At 36.4% G+C, this 17776-nt stretch overlaps 1 protein-coding gene and 1 non-coding gene across 8 annotated transcripts in view; one reads left to right on the forward strand and one right to left on the reverse strand.

The window, feature by feature from the left end:
- The first annotated feature begins 1012 nt into the window (after positions 1-1012).
- Positions 1013-17776, forward strand: part of osy (ABC transporter oskyddad) — a 140407-nt gene continuing 123643 nt past the window's right edge. For 5 of the 7 annotated variants that reach the window (XM_028302249.1, XM_028302242.1, XM_028302236.1 and 2 more), the window contains exon 1: positions 10422-10568. The gene's annotated coding sequence lies outside the window, so the exon portion shown is untranslated. Of the gene's footprint in view, positions 1152-10421; positions 10569-17776 lie in introns of those variants that run through there. The other 2 variants (XM_028302226.1, XM_028302217.1) reach the window with 2 other exon arrangements.
- Positions 7683-7801, reverse strand: LOC114351312 (5S ribosomal RNA). Its single transcript, XR_003655772.1, has one exon. It is a non-coding gene; the product is annotated as a 5S ribosomal RNA (ribosomal RNA).

Below are 17776 nucleotides of genomic sequence, written 5' to 3' on the forward strand. Positions count from 1 at the left end.
TAGGTCTTAAACTGTTGCGGGCCGGATTGATGGCAGTGGCGGGCCAGATATGGCCCGTGGGCCGTAGTTTGGAGACCCCTGATCTAGATAGTCTGATGGTAGAGATTATTTTAATCAAGAGTCTTTGGTTTCGTCCTCAGGTTGGAAACACAAAACCAATCGCTTTTTATTTAGGTACAACGAGAGAAAGCTTTTGGCCTGCATCTCATCCAAAGAATACAAGTAAGCTCTACCGTCAACCAAAGCGAGCAGATATTTTTGCTCCCTCTGGAAATCGAACTCGGCATCTCTGTGCCTGAGACAGGCTTAAAAATAGACTTTATAATAAGTATGTATAAGGTGTGCTGGTTAAAATAAATATCGGCCTAATGGGAGTCTATTCACATACGAAGGGCTTTGTACCCGGAGCCCTTCATTTGAATTTTGTTTTTAGGTATAACGTTTTCATTTTGTTATGGCAATCGTAGAAATACTCTATGAAAATATCAGCTCCCTATTGTAGACTCATAAAATATTACATCTATCTAACAGACCACAGGCAGACAAATGGGTAAGAGACAGACTCCCGTTCGTCAGTCCTGGATCTGTCAATAGGCCGTATAGGTCGCGGCCTAGGGGCGGCAGATTTCAGATGACGCTTACTCGATTTCAGAAGATAAAAGTTAAATAAAGATCCAACCCCACCCTAGCCTACGGGCGGCAAACCTGTAAATCCGCCACTGCCGTTCGTAGATATCCTTTGAATATGAAACCCTAAAATGAGCTAGCTACCCCTAACTTATTCTCGTTCTCTAGATAGAAAAGCAAATTGATCCAACCGCATGCTAATAGGCCCATCTTCCAACTCAAGGCAGTTGGAAAACACGCAAAAGAAAATGTTAGATTCGATTGGCAATTTTATTAATTGACTGCATGACCTTTAACCATTACGCGGTTAAGACAATGCAATAAGGTTGAAGTTCCTTTGGCATAACCCGAAGGCAAGACAAGAAGGCTGCGTTCGCGCAAGTTCAGTGTTATTTGAACGCGCTGAGCGCTAGCTCGCGCATTTTGTAATTTGGGCGCGAATTTTGATTGTGTTGTGTTTAAGTGAAGTGCCTTTGTGTGTGGTTTGATGCTTGTGATTTTTAGAGGCAGAGTTTTCAAATCAAGTAAGTCTAATAATAGATTTTTAATATTTTTATAATTTTTAATATTTTTTCAGTTGTCATCATTTGATAGTACGTCGTCTATCTTTTCTTTCAGAAAAGTCTTGAAAGTAGGTATATTCATGAACTGATTCATTCGATCATATGATAGATTAGTGCAGATAGTATTCGGAAACCAAAAAAAGAAAATAAAAACTAAAATACTCTGTATTTTCACATTTTTCACACAGCAAATGCACAACGACATTCATACTCGTAATTTTATAATCGTGCCCCAGAATTAAGATCATAAAATTATGAAGTTGAGGTAATATGACAACGTTATGTAAGTAGCGGCAGTACATAATATTATAGGCAGTATGTAGAGCCTACTGCGGAAAGTGGTTTGAATTTAACTGCCTTAAAATAAAGCTAATGCCAGTAACTCTATAAGCATATACTTAATAATTACACTGGACCGAAAAGAAAAGGAGTCGGTTAGAAAATCTTTAATATTTACCTGCCCTAGCTTTATAAAATAAAAACTGAATTAATTCTAGCTTTTTCTTAATAAAAGATATGCGTAGTTTTCCATACTTTTGGATAACTACGCATAGTCATAGTCATAGTCATTTATTCCATAAACAATAACATATTATTTATTGTTTAGGTACTTTTGAAGATATAAAACATATTTTAACCGACACTTTTCCTTTGCGGTCCAGTGTTATGTAATAAAATAATAATCTGTCACAAGCATGGTTGACATCATCACTTTAAAAGAAGGCATCGACGAATTGGGTCCCATATGAAAGAAAATTTTTAAAATCAAACTGCTTTTAAGTGAAAAACATGTAAGGGACTGACCCTACGTCAGATACTTAAAGTATTTAAATATTTTAAATACATTATATCAGATTTAATCATAAACATCTAACCGGTATTTATTTCCATAAGCATAATTTAATTAATTTGACTTGCTGATAGCATCTAGTTAAAAGCCTACAGAATCAATCACGTGTTTCAAGTTTATTCACAACTACTATACGATACACAAGTTAAATAATAACATTAAATCATAACGAACTAACAAATGTGAAATTTACATAAAATGTTCGAACTAAAGTTATCAAAACCCAGGATCTTTAATAGAGTTAAACTCTACATTGTAGTTGTTAGTGATTAAAAATCTACCTTCTTAACTTGAAAACTTCCAGTCCTTCCTTAATAAACTTACTGTTAGGACTTTTTTTGCCTGCACTGATCATGACCGAGAAGCAAATGGAGGATTTGTCCTACACTCCCCACGCTAGCTGCCCACGCGAGTTCGGGAGGCCTGAATATGTTTGCATGTTCTTTTGTCGCTTCTTACGACATCACGGGACTGTTCTCGTTCCCACCGCTGCAACTCCTGTTGTAGCCAGGATCTACAGCTTGGCCGCCAATAAAAACGAAGTCAAGTTTGTCCCGAGGGAAAGTTAAACTGGCATTGGACCCGCAACGAAATTATTCAGAAGATATGAGGAGTTCGAAGTTAAGGTTCGACTTCTTATGACATCAGGAATATAATATCATTGAAATTTCGTCGTTTCAGCTAAATGACGTCCACTGCTGGACAAAGGCCTCCCCTAAGGAAGTCCTTAGGGGAGGCTGTGGAAGTCCACAAGTGGCGTAACTAATATACCATCCATCCTAGGCCCGTGACAATTCATTAAGGACCCTGTCCCCTGAATAGCCATGATAATCGGGGAGGGGGGCTCATGAATGGGTACTATCATTCAACTATCATTTTCGAATCGGTTTCTTTCTTGGGGCCCGGGGCCCCCTCGGGTCCTTGGAATTTTGCCAGCTCTGCCATCCTGTAGTCACGCCACTGTTACTTCTACAATGACCGATCCTAACCTGCATCCAGGCACCTCCCGCAACGCTCAGACAAGTTTACTTTTGATTATTTTTTTAAGACTAGAGTAAGTAAGCTGTCATTTCAACATTTTAAAACAGGCTTACTGTCAACACGTGACTGGAGATCGGTACAAGTTTCGAAAGACATTGGACCTTAATATAATGAATATTTAAACTATTTGTTCAACAGGTTATGTGCTTGACCTTAGTCGAGATGACAATCCTTCTATGGCTGGTTGCACCATCTTACTTTAATTTTAAAAATCTGTCAAACTCCATATAAAATACATTGGTTATCGTTATAGTTACGGTTAAAGTTAGATGGTGCAACTCAGCCTTTGCCGGTTAAATTAATAAAACACGTTTGTTCAAGTTACTAGGTAGATATTTTTTAAGGTCATCATCATCATCATCATTTCAGCCATAGGACGTCCACTGCTGAACATAGGCCTCCCCCAATGCTTTCCATGTTGATCGATTGGCAGCGGTCTGCGTCCAGCGCTTCCCTGCTACCTTTACGATGCCGTCGGTCCACCTTGTAGGTGGACGTCCCACGCTGCGTTTTCCGGTACGCGGCCTCCATTCCAGAACCTTTCTGCCCCATCGGCCGTCAGTTCTGCGTACTATATTTATTACGGTATCGTCATCCTAAAGTTAGTAAAAAATTAGTACTAAGTAGGTAACTCTACGTTTTTTTGCCTTTAACAATAGGTACATAATACCTACATATTGTACTTATTTATTTTGTAAGTTTTAAAGTAAGTAATATTAATGCGTAACTTAGTATTAAATTTATATTATGCTACCTAGCACAATATCTAACAGATTCCTTTATTTTTAACACATGAAACAAGATCTAATAATCTAAGTTATTAAATGATACTTTGAAGAATTTGAGGTAGTAAAATCAAATAAAAAAAGAGATTGCTTTATTGACCCTTATGATGTACCCTGTACACAATAATGATTTTCTATTGTAAATTTTATTATTTACCAAACAGGTATTTTAGAGTTTATTCTCATACTAGCTTTCGGCCCGCGGCTTCGCCCGCGGCGTTTCAAAAACCGGGATAAAAACTATTCTATGTCCTTTCCCGGGACTCAAACTATCTGTATGCCAAATTTCATCAAAATCGGTTCAGTGGTTTAGGCGTGAAAGCAAGACAGACATACAGACAGACAGAGTTACTTTTGCATTTATAATATTAGTAAAGATAGTAAAAAGATTTTATTGTAAAACGGCAGCTGTTACCAACTCAGCAACTCTGACGCAGAGTAAAGCAGCGGATAGGTAGGTACATACTTCTCTATGAATTAACATCTGTACGTGATTATTTGCGTAAAAATCTCACAAAGGCAATTCTTTACATAGTAAAATGTAATACTTAAGAGTCATAGATATGTATGGAATATTTTATATTCACTCGTTAAATGGTTATGACAATATACTATTTTTATCTAAAATACGGATGGATGACAAAGGTCACCTTTTTTACATGGATAAAAACTTAGTAAATTCCAAGAAAAAAAAATCAAACGAAAGCGAAAAGCCACCAACCAACCATTGTGGAAATCATTGGAGGAGGCCTATGATCAGCAGTGGACGTCCTATGGCTGAAATGATAATGATGATGAGGAGGTGTAGAAATAGCTCTTCAGCGACAGCAGTGTTTAATTTAAGTAATAAAAAGATCCGTAATAGATATCTCGAGCAAAGTAAGGTTTGAAAACACAAACAGTGTACTTTTATTTTGTCCAAATTCATAATAACGATATTGCTGAAAACATTCAAAAATACAAAAGATTAACTATTCCTATCTTTGCAGTCTGAACTCAGTGTAAATGTAATGGAAATTCAAATGATTTTGCCAAATATCCGCCACACGTACTGCCTTCCGCTTACACCATATCGGCGCGCGCGCATCGCGATGGTACGAAAACGTACAGCCGATAGCATTTTAGAATTTGTTGCAAAATAGACTTTACTGCAGGTACATAAGGTGCCACAGTGATTACTTTTATGTGACGTAGGGTAATTGTGCCGGTTTTCCGTCCAGCTCCTGTTTTCGTCCATTTGACCGACTTGCCACAAACAAATACGGAAAATTAGAATACAAATCCTACTTTCCGTGCAAGTTTGGACTTGTTACAATCTATAATATCTAAGTAACAGTTCTGCCTGCATGAAAATGTAATTTGACAAGTAATAACTCCAAAAANGTATTATAGAATAAACGTTAAAAGACTTATTTATTTAATTTTTCAATGCTTAAGTGTCCATTAGAATGAAAGGGTGCTTAATGTATTAAAAAAAATAGAAAATAATTATGATGGGTTAATGTTTTTGGGCGGTTTTTTAGGCGGTTTCTGACAATGTCCTTTAACAGCTGCTTAAGACCATTTGACAGTTGTTTGAGTAATGCTTAGCGTTGAATGGCGTTTCAGTATGCGAAAATTCATTTAAGTGACGTTTGAGTGCAACTTAATTTGAGAGGTGCTTAAAAATTGAGAACTGCTCAGATATTGTTTTGAGTATGCGAAATGTAAGTTTAGGAGCTGCTTAACTATTTGAGAAGCCGTCAAATATTTAAATGGCGTTTCAGTATTCGGCCGTAAGATACCGCGCAAGCACTCTCAAATTTAACAGCTGCTTAAGACGATTTGACAGTTGTTTGAGTAATGCTTAGCGTTGAATGGCGTTTCAGTATGCGAAAATTCATTTAAGTAGCGTTTGAGTGCAACTTAATTTGAGAGGTGCTTAAAAATTGAGAACTGCTCAGATATTGTTTTGAGTATGCGAAATGTAAGTTTAGGAGCTGCTTAACTATTTGAGAAGCCGTCAAATATTTAAATGGCGTTTCAGTATTCGGCCGTTTATCTATAATATAAAATGAATCGCAAAATGTGTTGGTAAGCGCATAACTCAATAACGCCTGGACCAATTTTACCAATTCTTTTTTTTAAATGTTTGTTGAAGTCCAAGGATGGTTTTTACAGCGAGAAAAGTTTGAATAATTTCCGGGTAAACCCTAAAAAACTCGAAACTTCACCCCTAAGGGTAAAACGGGGTCCACGCGTACGAAGTCGCGGGCGGCCGCTAGTTTCAAATAAATTAACTTCTTTGTGGTCCAGTAGTAAGTAAGTTAAAGTTAACTCTTTGGAGTATAGAATTTTGGTTTTCATTTTCAGGATAGGACACTTCTGTTTTTCGATACGAAGTAAGTAGTAACAAAATAATATTCAATGAATAAACTCTCGCGTGTTATATTGGCGCCCTAATAAGATATGGTATTTCAATGCAGCGCACTTGAGAAGTGAATTCTTATTAAAATTTAATTAACACCAACTCACAGTTAGCGGGATATACAATGGGAATTTTAAAGACCATAAAATATTAAATTGAATTGATGCCAGATGAAATATGCAAGGTTAAAAAAATTTCGAAAGCTTGTATCGCGCATGGAATTTATTCCTCTTTTTTTCTGTTTGCGCTACAAGCTTTCGAAATTTTTTGAACCTTGCATACAATTATTTTTTTCGTTTTAGTACAACTGCATTTCAGAATAAAGCTTGTTTTTAAGAAAAAATATTTTTAGAATAATTTTATTTTACACTTTTTAGCACCTATCTCAATCTCTGGGCCCTGATCATCATTTAGCACCAAAGTGCTCGAAAAGACAAATCCAAAGAACCCAAATTCGATGGAATTCCGCTGTTTCGTTTAGGAGTTCCTATGGCCACCTCCTGACTCCATCATCAGACCAGCTCAATGGTACCATTGCATTGTCATCGTACTTACATAAGTATACCAAATTTCAGCTCAATCGGTTGAGGAGAAGTGGATCGTACATTCAGTTGCAAGATTTGTCCCACACATATTATTATGATACTAATAAAAGCTTGTAACAAGTGAAGTCACAATATAAAGCTTGTCAAAAGAGATTAGTGCCCGTTTTCACCATCTATCCCTAATTTTTAAGTGACCCCTATGATAACAAATAACAGGAATTTTGTATACATAGGGGTCACTTAAAAATTAGGGATTGATGGTGAAAACGGGCATAGGTAGATCATGATGCGGTCTTATTTCCCGAGACGCAATTTTTGCGTTGACTAATCTAGTTACTTAATATTGTTGATCGAAGAGTACAATGTAAAGGATGACAATGTTATGATTTTACTCATTCTTATTAACAGAGTTCATTTGTATGCAATTTTCCATCATTAAAATCATTATCCAACTATTACTTACTACTTTTATAATTGTATCAATTACGCATATTTTGTAAGTCATGACAGATGACTTTAATTATTCAATTACATGCAAATTCCATACAAATGTTGTTTTCTTGGGATTATTTTGTATCAAAAGGCCAAAGTTAACCATCATTACGACCTCTACATACTTCCATTAAATCTTCTATGTAGTAATGTAGAGAATGTAGTACAATTTTTCTCCTCAATGATTCTCCTGGTGAAGTGTTGTCAAATAGGATTTCTTTGCATTTGTGAGCTTTTATGAGCTATGAACGCGACTCTACTATAGATTTTCTATGGAAAAATGTTAGACTAACTAATGTTATCATGATAGAGACAGAATAAAAATGTCTCAACTACGAGATGAAGATTTTTCATACGAAAAAAAAGGCAAAAAGCCAACATCACGCGGTGTTCCCAGGCGGTCACCCATCCAAGTACTGACCGCGCCCGATGTTGCTTAACTTCGGTGATCGGACGAGAACCGGTGTTTTCAACATGGTATGGACGTTGGCGATGGAGATAATAAAATTTATCATAGCTTTCGGGTATTCACCACAATTACATAGGAATTAATCAAATAATAATAAATTAGGCCACTGATTAAATAAATTCCCTAGTGATACATACAAAGTTAAATATCGAATTAAAAAAAAATGGTACATAATTATGACTACAGAATGAGTGCTGCCATCTATGAACAAACGCTTAAGTCGAAACAGCGCCATCTAGCATACAACACATATAGCGTAAACTCACAACACAATTAGCCTGCTTGTGCAAGAATCAGTTGCAGGTTTCAAGTTTCATACATTTTAGTTTGCAATATCAACGACAGATGGCACTCAACCATATTTACTCAATAATAGGGCTCTATGAAATATTCAATTTATTTTTTAAAAGGATTCCTCTATTAAATAAATTAACTCATGGACATAAAATAAATTTAATATTTAATCAGTTAGGTAAGTCAACTAGATTTAATCAGCTAAATTGCGTTTGAAAGGTGTCTCTACATTTTTTTTTTACTAGGCTCCGTGTGTGGTTTGCATACAGAGAGTCAAGTACAATTAACTATTAATAAGTTGTTTTCGTGATTTAAAGAAGAAGATAGATGATAATAGTACGCTCTCGTTGAGTTAGTTAAATTGTGACGTAGCATTTTGCTGGAGCTGACGCAACTCCTTGAAAGATCTTGAAGTGATGTTAATAAAGCTAGGTATTACAAAATATTTTAAAACATAACTGCTAAAGAGGATACTTCATTCTCTCCCACCAAGAAATCCACCAGTCTCTACATTATTTTTAAGTTGTTATAACTAGTATGTTAATTATTTAATTTTTAGCATCTCAAACTAATTTGAAAATTATAAATAACTTGACAAAATCGAACTGCCTAAGGCGGGAATTGAAGCCACGACCTTCCGCTTGCCGGGCGACTATTCTTCCAACTTAGCTACTTAGACACTGGCACATTTTTTCAAGTTATTTATAATTTTCAAATTAGTATGTTACAACTAACATACTATTGTCTCTCTCTCAGAGGATGAAGGAAGAAGATAAAAATGCATATTATTTTTATTCTTAATGAATAAGTAATTAGATTTAGGTTGTTTTTATCAATCAAAATCAAAATCAAAATTATCTTTATTTGTTTAGACTAATTAAATTAGAACTTGCAAATCGTCAAATGCTCTTAAGGAGCCTATATTTGTCTCATTCTTTTTTTTTGCCCTACCAACGCTTCACTTAGTACCTACACTTGTTTTTCACCTTAGAGTCACCTGTTGTTTACCAGGAAAAACACACAACTACCTACCTTTTCAATAATAAGCTAATTAGTGTTGATTAAGAGCAATAAAAATGAGAGCAAAGTCTAATATACCAAGAGTCACGTATTCATACAAGAACACGTAATTTTTATTGGAATTTAATTAGATTTTAATGACAACCGAAGTTATTCAACATTATGCAATGTCCAAATTGACCAAAGGATGAGATCTTCAAAATCGATATCTGATGGAACTATCTAGATCAGTGGTTCCCAAAGTTGTCTGGGCTACGACTCATCTAATACAAATTTCCAAACTCGGGACCCACTTATCCCGCTGCCCAGCGGTTGGATCGGTAGGATGGTGTGTCGTTCTACAGGCAGGGCTCACTCAATCCATAGTTTGGGAAACCCTGATCTAGATAGATATGGGTAGTTATTATTTTAATCAGGGGTCTTGGATTCAGTTCTCAGGTTGGACACACAAAATCTATCGCTTTTTATTTACAACGAGAAAGCTTTTGGCCAGCATCTCATCCGAAGAACAAGCTCTATCGTCAACCAAAGCGAGCAGATATTTTTGCCCTCTCTGGAAATCGAACTCGGGATGTCTGTGCCTGAGACAGGCTTAAAAATAGACTTTAATATAATAAGTATGTATAAGGTGTGCTGGTTAAAATAAAAATCAGCCAAATGGGAGTCTATTCACATACGAAGGGCTTTGTACCCGGAGCCCTTCATTTGAATTTTGTTTTTAGGTATAACGTTTATTATTTATATTTTCATTTTGTTATGGCAATCGTAGAAATACTCTGTGAAAATTTCAGCTCCCGATTGTAGACTCATAAAATATTACATCTATCCTAACAGACCACAGGCAGACAAATGGGCTAGAGACAGACTCCCGTTCGTCAGTCCTGGATCTGTCAATAGGCCGTATAGGCCGCGGCCTAGGGGCGGCAGCGTCCTAGGGGCGGCAGATTTCAGATGACGCTTACTCGATTTCAGAAGATAAAAGTTAAATAAAGATCCAACCCCACCCTAGCCTACGGGCGGCAAACCTGTAAATCCGCCACTGCCGTTCGTAGATATCCTTTGAATATGAAACCCTAAAATGAGCTAGCTACCTCTAACTTATTCTCGTTCTCTACGTAGATAGGACAGCAAATTGATCCAACCGCATGCTAATAGGCCCATCTTCCAACTCAAGGCAGTTGGAAAACACGCAAAAGAAAATGTTAGATTCGATTGGCAATTTTATTAATTGACTGCATGACCTTTAACCATTACGCGGTTAAGACAATGCAATAAGATTGAAGTTCCTTTGGCATAACCCGAAGGCAAGACAAGAAGGCTGCGTTCGCGCAAGTTCAGTGTTATTTGAACGCGCTGAGCACGAGCTCGCGCATTTTGTAATTTTGGCGCGAATTTTGATTGTGTTGTGTTTCAGTGAAGTGCCTTTGTGTGTGGTTTGATGCTTGTGATTTTTAGAGGCTGAGTTTTCAAATCAAGTAAGTCTAATAATCGATTTTTAATATTTTTTCAGTTGTCATCTTTTGATAGTACGTCGTCTATCCTTTCTTTCAGAAAAGTCTTGAAAGTAGGTATTTTATTAACTGATTCAATCGATCATAGTGCAGATAGTATTCGGAAAATAAAAAAAGAAAATAAAAACTAAAATATAGAGTTCACATTTTTCACATAGTAAAAGCAAATTCACAACGACATTCATACTCGTAATTTTATAATCGTGCTCTAGAATACGAGATCATAAAATTATGAAGTTGAGGTAATATGACAACGTTATGTAAGTAGCGGCAGTACATAATATAGGCAGTATATAGCTAGCTTACTGCGGAAAGTGGTTTGAATTTAACTGCCTTAAAATAAAGCTAATGCCAGTAACTCTATCATATACTTAGTAATTAAACTGGACCGCAAAGAAGAAGGGTCGGTTTGAAAATCTTTAATATCTTCAAAAGTGTCTGAGCTTGCTTTATAAAATAAAGACTAAATGAATTCAAGCTTTTTTTTAATAAACAAAATAAATTGCGTAGTTTTTCCAGTATGTTTTATTTCATAAATTTTCTAACCGACCCTTTTTCTTTGCGGTCTAGTGTAGATATTATGTTAAATTATCTGTCACATGCATGGTAGAGCATTACTTTAAAAGAAGACCTCGACGAATTGGGTCCCATATGAAAGAAAAATTTTAACAATCAAACTGCTTTTAAGTGAAAAACATGACCCTACGTCAGATACTTAAGTATTTAAATATTTTAAATACGTTATATCAGATTTAATCATAAACATCAAACCGGTATTTATTTACATTATCATAATTTAATTAATTTGACTTGCTGATAGCATCTAGTTAAAAGCCTACAGAATCAATCACGTGTTTCAAGTTTATTCACAACTACTATACGATACACAAGTTAAATAATAACATTCAATCATAACGAACTAACAAATGTGAAATTTACATAAAATGTTCGAACTAAAGTTATCAAAACCCAGGATCTTTAATAGAGTTAAACTCTACATTGTAGTTGTTAGTGATTAAAAATCTACCTTCTTAACTTGAAAACTTCCAGTCCTTCCTTAATAAACTTACTGTTAGGACTTTTTTTGCCTGCACTGATCATGACCGAGAAGCAAATGGAGGATTTGTCCTACACTCCCCACGCTAGCTGGCCACGCGAGTACGGGAGGCTGAATATGTTTGCATGTCCTTTTGTCGCCTCTTACGACATCGCGGGACTGTTCCCACTTCTCGTTCCCACCGCTGCAACTCCTATGTAGCCAGGATCTACAGCTTGACCGCCAATAAAAACCCAACCAGTGAAGGTGAAGTTTGTCCCGGGAAAGTTAAACTAAAGGGTCCAATACCCGCTACGAAATTATTCAGAAGATATGAGGAGTTCGAAGTTAAGGTTCGACTTCTTACGAAAGATACGTAGATATATTTCGTCGTTTTAGCTAAATGACATCCACTGCTGGACAAAGGAACGACCGGTCCTGCGCTGCTCGCATCCAGGCACCTCCTAACCCTCACTATTAGAAAGAAGAACGGTCACGCCCCATACAAAAAAAAACCCAGACCCGACAGAAACGAGACATACCTCAGTTTTTTTGTCATGTCTTAATTAGTTAAATTATATATTTTTTATATTCGAAATCTATGTTTAACACCAAAATATTACCCTTTGTTTTTGTTCAGTCGTTATACAAAAACTAATACAAAATGCCTATTTATCACCAAAATTGGTAAATTTACCTATGTACCTAAATGTCTATTACATCTGCTATGGAATGTATCTAGGTGACCTGGAGATACAGCCGGATTATACAGGGTGGAAACGATAAGGGATCTCACTCGATTATTTCTAAACTATACAAGATATAAAAAAACTAGTTACTGATTCTGAAAGTGCTTCACGAGCTCTGTATCAAATGGTCACGCGCCTGGGTCACAGATGACCGTTCTTCTTTACTTTTGATTATTCTTATAAGACTTTAGAGTAAGTAATCTTAACCTGTCATTTCAACATTTTAAAACAGGCTTACTGTCAACACGTGACTGGAGATCGGTACAAGTTTCGAAAGACATTGGACCTTAAGATAATGAATATTTAAACTATTTGTTCAACAGGTTATGAGCTTGACCTTAGTCGAGATGACAATCCTTCTATGGCTGGTTGCACCATCTTACTTTAATTTGAAAAATCTGTCAAACTCCATACAAAATACATTGATTATCGTTATAGTTACGGTTAAAGTTAGATGGTGCAACTCAGCCTATGACGGTTAAATTAATAAAACATGTTGTTTAAGTTACTAGGTAGATATTTTTCACGGATCGTCACCTTAAAGTTAATAAAAAATTAGTACTACGTAACTCTACGTTTTTTTGCCTTTAACAATACATAATATCCACATATTGTATTTATTTTGAAAGTTTTAAAGTAAGTAATATTAAAATGCGTAACTTAGGATTTATATTATGCTACCTAGTACAATATCTAACAGATTCCTTTATTTTTAACAGATGAAACAAGATCTAATATCCTAAGTTATTTTAATGATACTTTGAAACATTTGAGGTAGTAAAATCAAATAAAAAAGAGATTGCTTTATTGACCCTTATGATGTACCCTGTACACAATAATGATTTTCTATTGTAAATTTTATTATTTACCAAACAGGTGTTTTAGAGTTTATTCTCATACTAGCTTTCCGCCCGCGATTTCGCCCGCGGCCTTTCAAAAACCGGGATAAAAACTATCCTATGTCCTTTCCCGGGACTCAAACTATCTCTATGCCAAATTTCATCAAAATCGGTTCAGTGGTTTAGGCGTGAAAGCAAGGCAGACATACAGACAGACAGAGTTACTTTTGCATTTATAATATTAGTAAAGATAGTAAAAAGATTTTATTGTAAAACGGCAGCTGTTACCAACTCAGCAACTCTGACGCAGAGTAAGCAGCGGATAGGTAGGTACATACTTCTCTATGAATTAACATCTGTACGTGATTATTTGCGTAAAAATCTCACAAAGGCAATTCTTTACATAATAAATGTAATATTAAAAGTCATAGATATGTATGGAATATTTTATATTTACTCGTTAAATGGTTATGACAGTATACTATTTTTATCTAAAATACGGATGGATGACAAAGGTCACCTTTTTTACATGGATAAAAACTTAGTAAATTCCAAGAAAAAAAAAATCAAACGAAAGCGAAAAGCCACCAACCAACCATTGTGGAAATCATTGGAGGAGGCCTATGATCAGCAGTGGACGTCCTATGGCTGAAATGATAATGATGATGAGGAGGTGTAGAAATAGGTCTTTAGCGACAGCAGTGTTTACTTTAAGTAATAAAAAGATCCATAATTGATATCTCGAAGCAAAGTAAGGTTTGAAAACACACAAACAGTGTACTTTTATTTTGGCCAAACTCATAATAACAATAAATAAAAAACAGGCAAAAATACAAAAGATTCACTATTCCTATCTTTGCAGTCTGAACTCAGTGTAAATGTAATGGAAATTCAAATGATTTTGCCAAATATCCGCCACACGTACTGCCTTCCGCTTACACCACCGGCGCGCGCGCATCGCGATGGTACGAAAACGTACAGCCGATAGCACATCACACTTTGTGCCAAAATAGACTTTATTGCAGGTACATAAGGTGCCACAGTGATTACTTTTATGTGCCGTAGTGTGTACCTAATTCTATGCATGGAAAACTCGAGAATAATTTTCCTTCTATGTACTAACATAGGGCCGCGGTTTCAGTAGAAAGACTACTCCCAATCTTCCCGTGGATGTTGTAAGAGCTACTTAGGCTTCTTTGACCCATCTGGCCAGTGAGACGAGTGAAGGCTAAATCCTTCGATTGCTTAGGGTCATGTTCTTGTAGTGGAGACCAAATTTCAATAACCTGATGATGATTTTTCAACCGACTTCAAAAAAGGAGGAGGTTCTCAATTCGACCCGTATGTTTTTTTTTTCTATGTTTGTTACGCGATAACTCCGCCAATTATGAACCGATTTGAACAAATCTTTTTTCGGCGTATAGGTAATACCTCAAGGGTGGTCCCATTTAAATTTAATAATAGAAAAAACAACCCCCAAGGGTGGAAAATTGGGGATGAAATTTTTTATTCGCAATATCTCCGCCGATTATAAATCAATTTGAACGATTATGTACGAGTATTTTTTATTCATCTAATACAAAATAAAATAAATATCCTTGGACTGCGCCTTCTTGTCCCAAACTAAGTAAAGCTTGTGCTATGGGTACCAGACAATGGTTTAACGGTTCCACCTTCGGCCTGTGTGCCTACCATGAGTTTACGTTAGGTGTGCTCGCTAGCGACTGCGTAAAAAATGACTTTAATTGTATGACATATTGTGCAGCGCCCCTAGCGGCTACTTTCAAGAAACAAAATCTTCATAGAGATTTTTGACGTACTCGCTAGCGAGCACACCTAACGTAAACTCATGGTAGGTACACTGATGATGATTTTGTACGAGTATTTTTTATCCATCTAATACAAAAAAAATATCCTTGGACTGCGCCTTCTTGTCCCAAACTAAGTAAAGCTTGTGCTATGGGTACCAGACAATGGTTAAACGGTTTCACCTTCGGCCTGATCATCACTTACCACACACTATTTATTATTGTTATTATTATTATGTAGATTCTAATTTTGTAAAATTTGCATGCCTACCCTGGACAAAACATGTTGGACTTGACATTTTCTATCGACCATTTTGTTACCATGTTTCTGAGCAAATAAATGATTTATTATTATTTATATTTATTATTATTACCATCNTTACCATCAGGTGAGATACAGGCAGAGAGCTTCCTCGTTGTGGATAAAAAAAAAACACATACTGAAATCCTTTTTTTTTGTAAATACATATTTTAGAGAAACCACCCACACTTATGCGTGGTACCTAAAAAGAATAAGGTGTTTAGTTTATTAAACAGGTATGTAAATAAACATGATACCTTTTCAATCGAAGGACGTTTACTGGACAAAAGCCTCTCCTAAAATTTTCCATAACAACCGGTCCTGCGCTCCCGGACCCAGGCAAATACAGTTTGTACAGACAAAAGCATATCAGACTATACATTTTCAATGCAAAATAGCTCCTGTTACAACTAAATAAGACGCCACAATGTGTAGCTTTATGTGCTCTCGCCTGTACAAAAAACCCCGGGTCATTGCACAAATACATTTACTTTTTGTATGGTACCAACATTGAAGTTTCAAAAAATAAGTTTATTATTATTCTGTTGTTTACTCTTTACTAATATTATAAATGCAAAAGTAACTCTGTCTGTCTGTCTGTGTTGCTTTTACGCCTAAACCACTGAACCGATTTTGATGAAAGGCATAGAGATAGTTTCAGTCCCGGGAAAGGACATAGAATAGTGTTTATCCCGGTTTTTGAAACAGGGAATCGCGCGATAACTGTGACAGATAAAATTTCACGCGAGCGAAACCACCACCATAATTTTTCAGCTTCCAAATACCGCCCGTTTATTTTGTGGCCACATTTGGACTTCAACCATCAGTTAGCGTTAAGAAACACCCATTCATAGTTTTTGTCCTGATTTCTTTCTTGACCGCTCGAAGAGATCTTTTCGTCATACTTCCCAAATCGTTTGCATTGCCCAACTATAAGCCACGTAATGTGCGCGAGCGCGTAATTATTGACCACTAGCGGCCGCCTGCGACTTCGTACACGTGAAAACCCGTTTTCGCAACATTTTACATTGTTGCTCTGCTCCTATTGATCGTAACGTGATATTGTATAGCCTTCCTCGATAAATGGGCTATCTTAAACTGAAAGAATTTTTCAAATCGGACCAGTAGTTCTGGAGATTAGCGCGTTAAAAAGTAAACAAACTCTTCAGCTTTCTCTATTAGTATAGATTTTAGCTTGCGCTGGAGTTGATACAATTTGGTTTGTTTTTTTTCTCATTAAAATCATAGTCTCTTGTATGAGAAAACAATAAGTGTGGATGGTACAGAAATGTCCAGTGAGTACATGTGGGTCATTTTTTATACATATACAATTTGCTACAAACATTTCCAAAATATTTTAGTACCTATGTTCATAATAATATCAGTTGTCTGGTGCTCATAGTACATGCGTTGCTTAGTTAGGTCCGTTGTAGATAACTTATATGTGATATGTATTCTAGCAAAATCAAATATTTGAATTAGATGGTGCTGTGCAAAATGTCCAAGGAACTTATTATTTATTCTGCAGAGGCCCGTGTATTGAAATGAAATCTGGTAATTGGTATAAATATAATCGTCACCAGGTCATTAATTCTTCACTACAGGAGCACGACCCACTCTAATTTACCTAAGCAAATGGAGGATTTGGTCTACACTCCCCACGCTGGCCAGACGGGTTTGGGAGGTCTGATGTTTGTATAATTTGTTTCTGGAAATTTTGCGACATTCACGGGAAGAGTGGGGATGGTATACCGGTACTACGCGTCTAAAATACCTTATACATATAGTAGATGAAGTATCAACTCATATTATCATCTATAGCAGGGGTTCCCAAACTTATTTTGTCTACTGCCCACTTTGAGAATTAAATATTTTTAGCGCCCCCATTTATAGTCGAGAGTGCTCAGTCGGTGTCTAACGCCCGTATACACAAACATTACTATGAGGTCTCAAAGTGCGCGTGGACGCACAGGGTCACACAAACTCTATTCAATGCTGTGTGTTCGATTTACTGCTTCACGTAAGCAAGCATCGTTTGTGAATACTTGCGTAAGAGTCCTCATAGTAGATGAAATTACCAATCGCCTCCCAAGCCCCTACACAACCCAAATTTTTTCTGGTTCTCTTACCGCCCTTTAGGCTTGTAGCGCCCACAAAGGGGCATTATCGCCCACTTTGGGAAAGGCTGATCTATAGGTAGGTACACACTCAATTAGTAGCGCAAAAGATACAAAAACTTCTATGATGATGTGTTTCGTTTTTGCTTGACTCTAAAAAGCAATAAATAATTTTCCACTATATCCATTTGCCGACTTTGTCTCTACAATGTTCGGTGCAAGGTGCAAAGGTCAAGTTGCTACTACGCAATGCCTACGTCTGCCTTGTTTTCTACTGTGAGGAAATAACGTGTGATGTTTTGAAGATTTTACATTGTCTTAG

This window comes from Ostrinia furnacalis, unplaced genomic scaffold (genome assembly GCF_004193835.3).
Source record: "Ostrinia furnacalis isolate ACB-3 unplaced genomic scaffold, ASM419383v2 OfSCF0078, whole genome shotgun sequence".
Classification (NCBI taxonomy): Eukaryota; Metazoa; Arthropoda; class Insecta; order Lepidoptera; family Crambidae; genus Ostrinia; species Ostrinia furnacalis.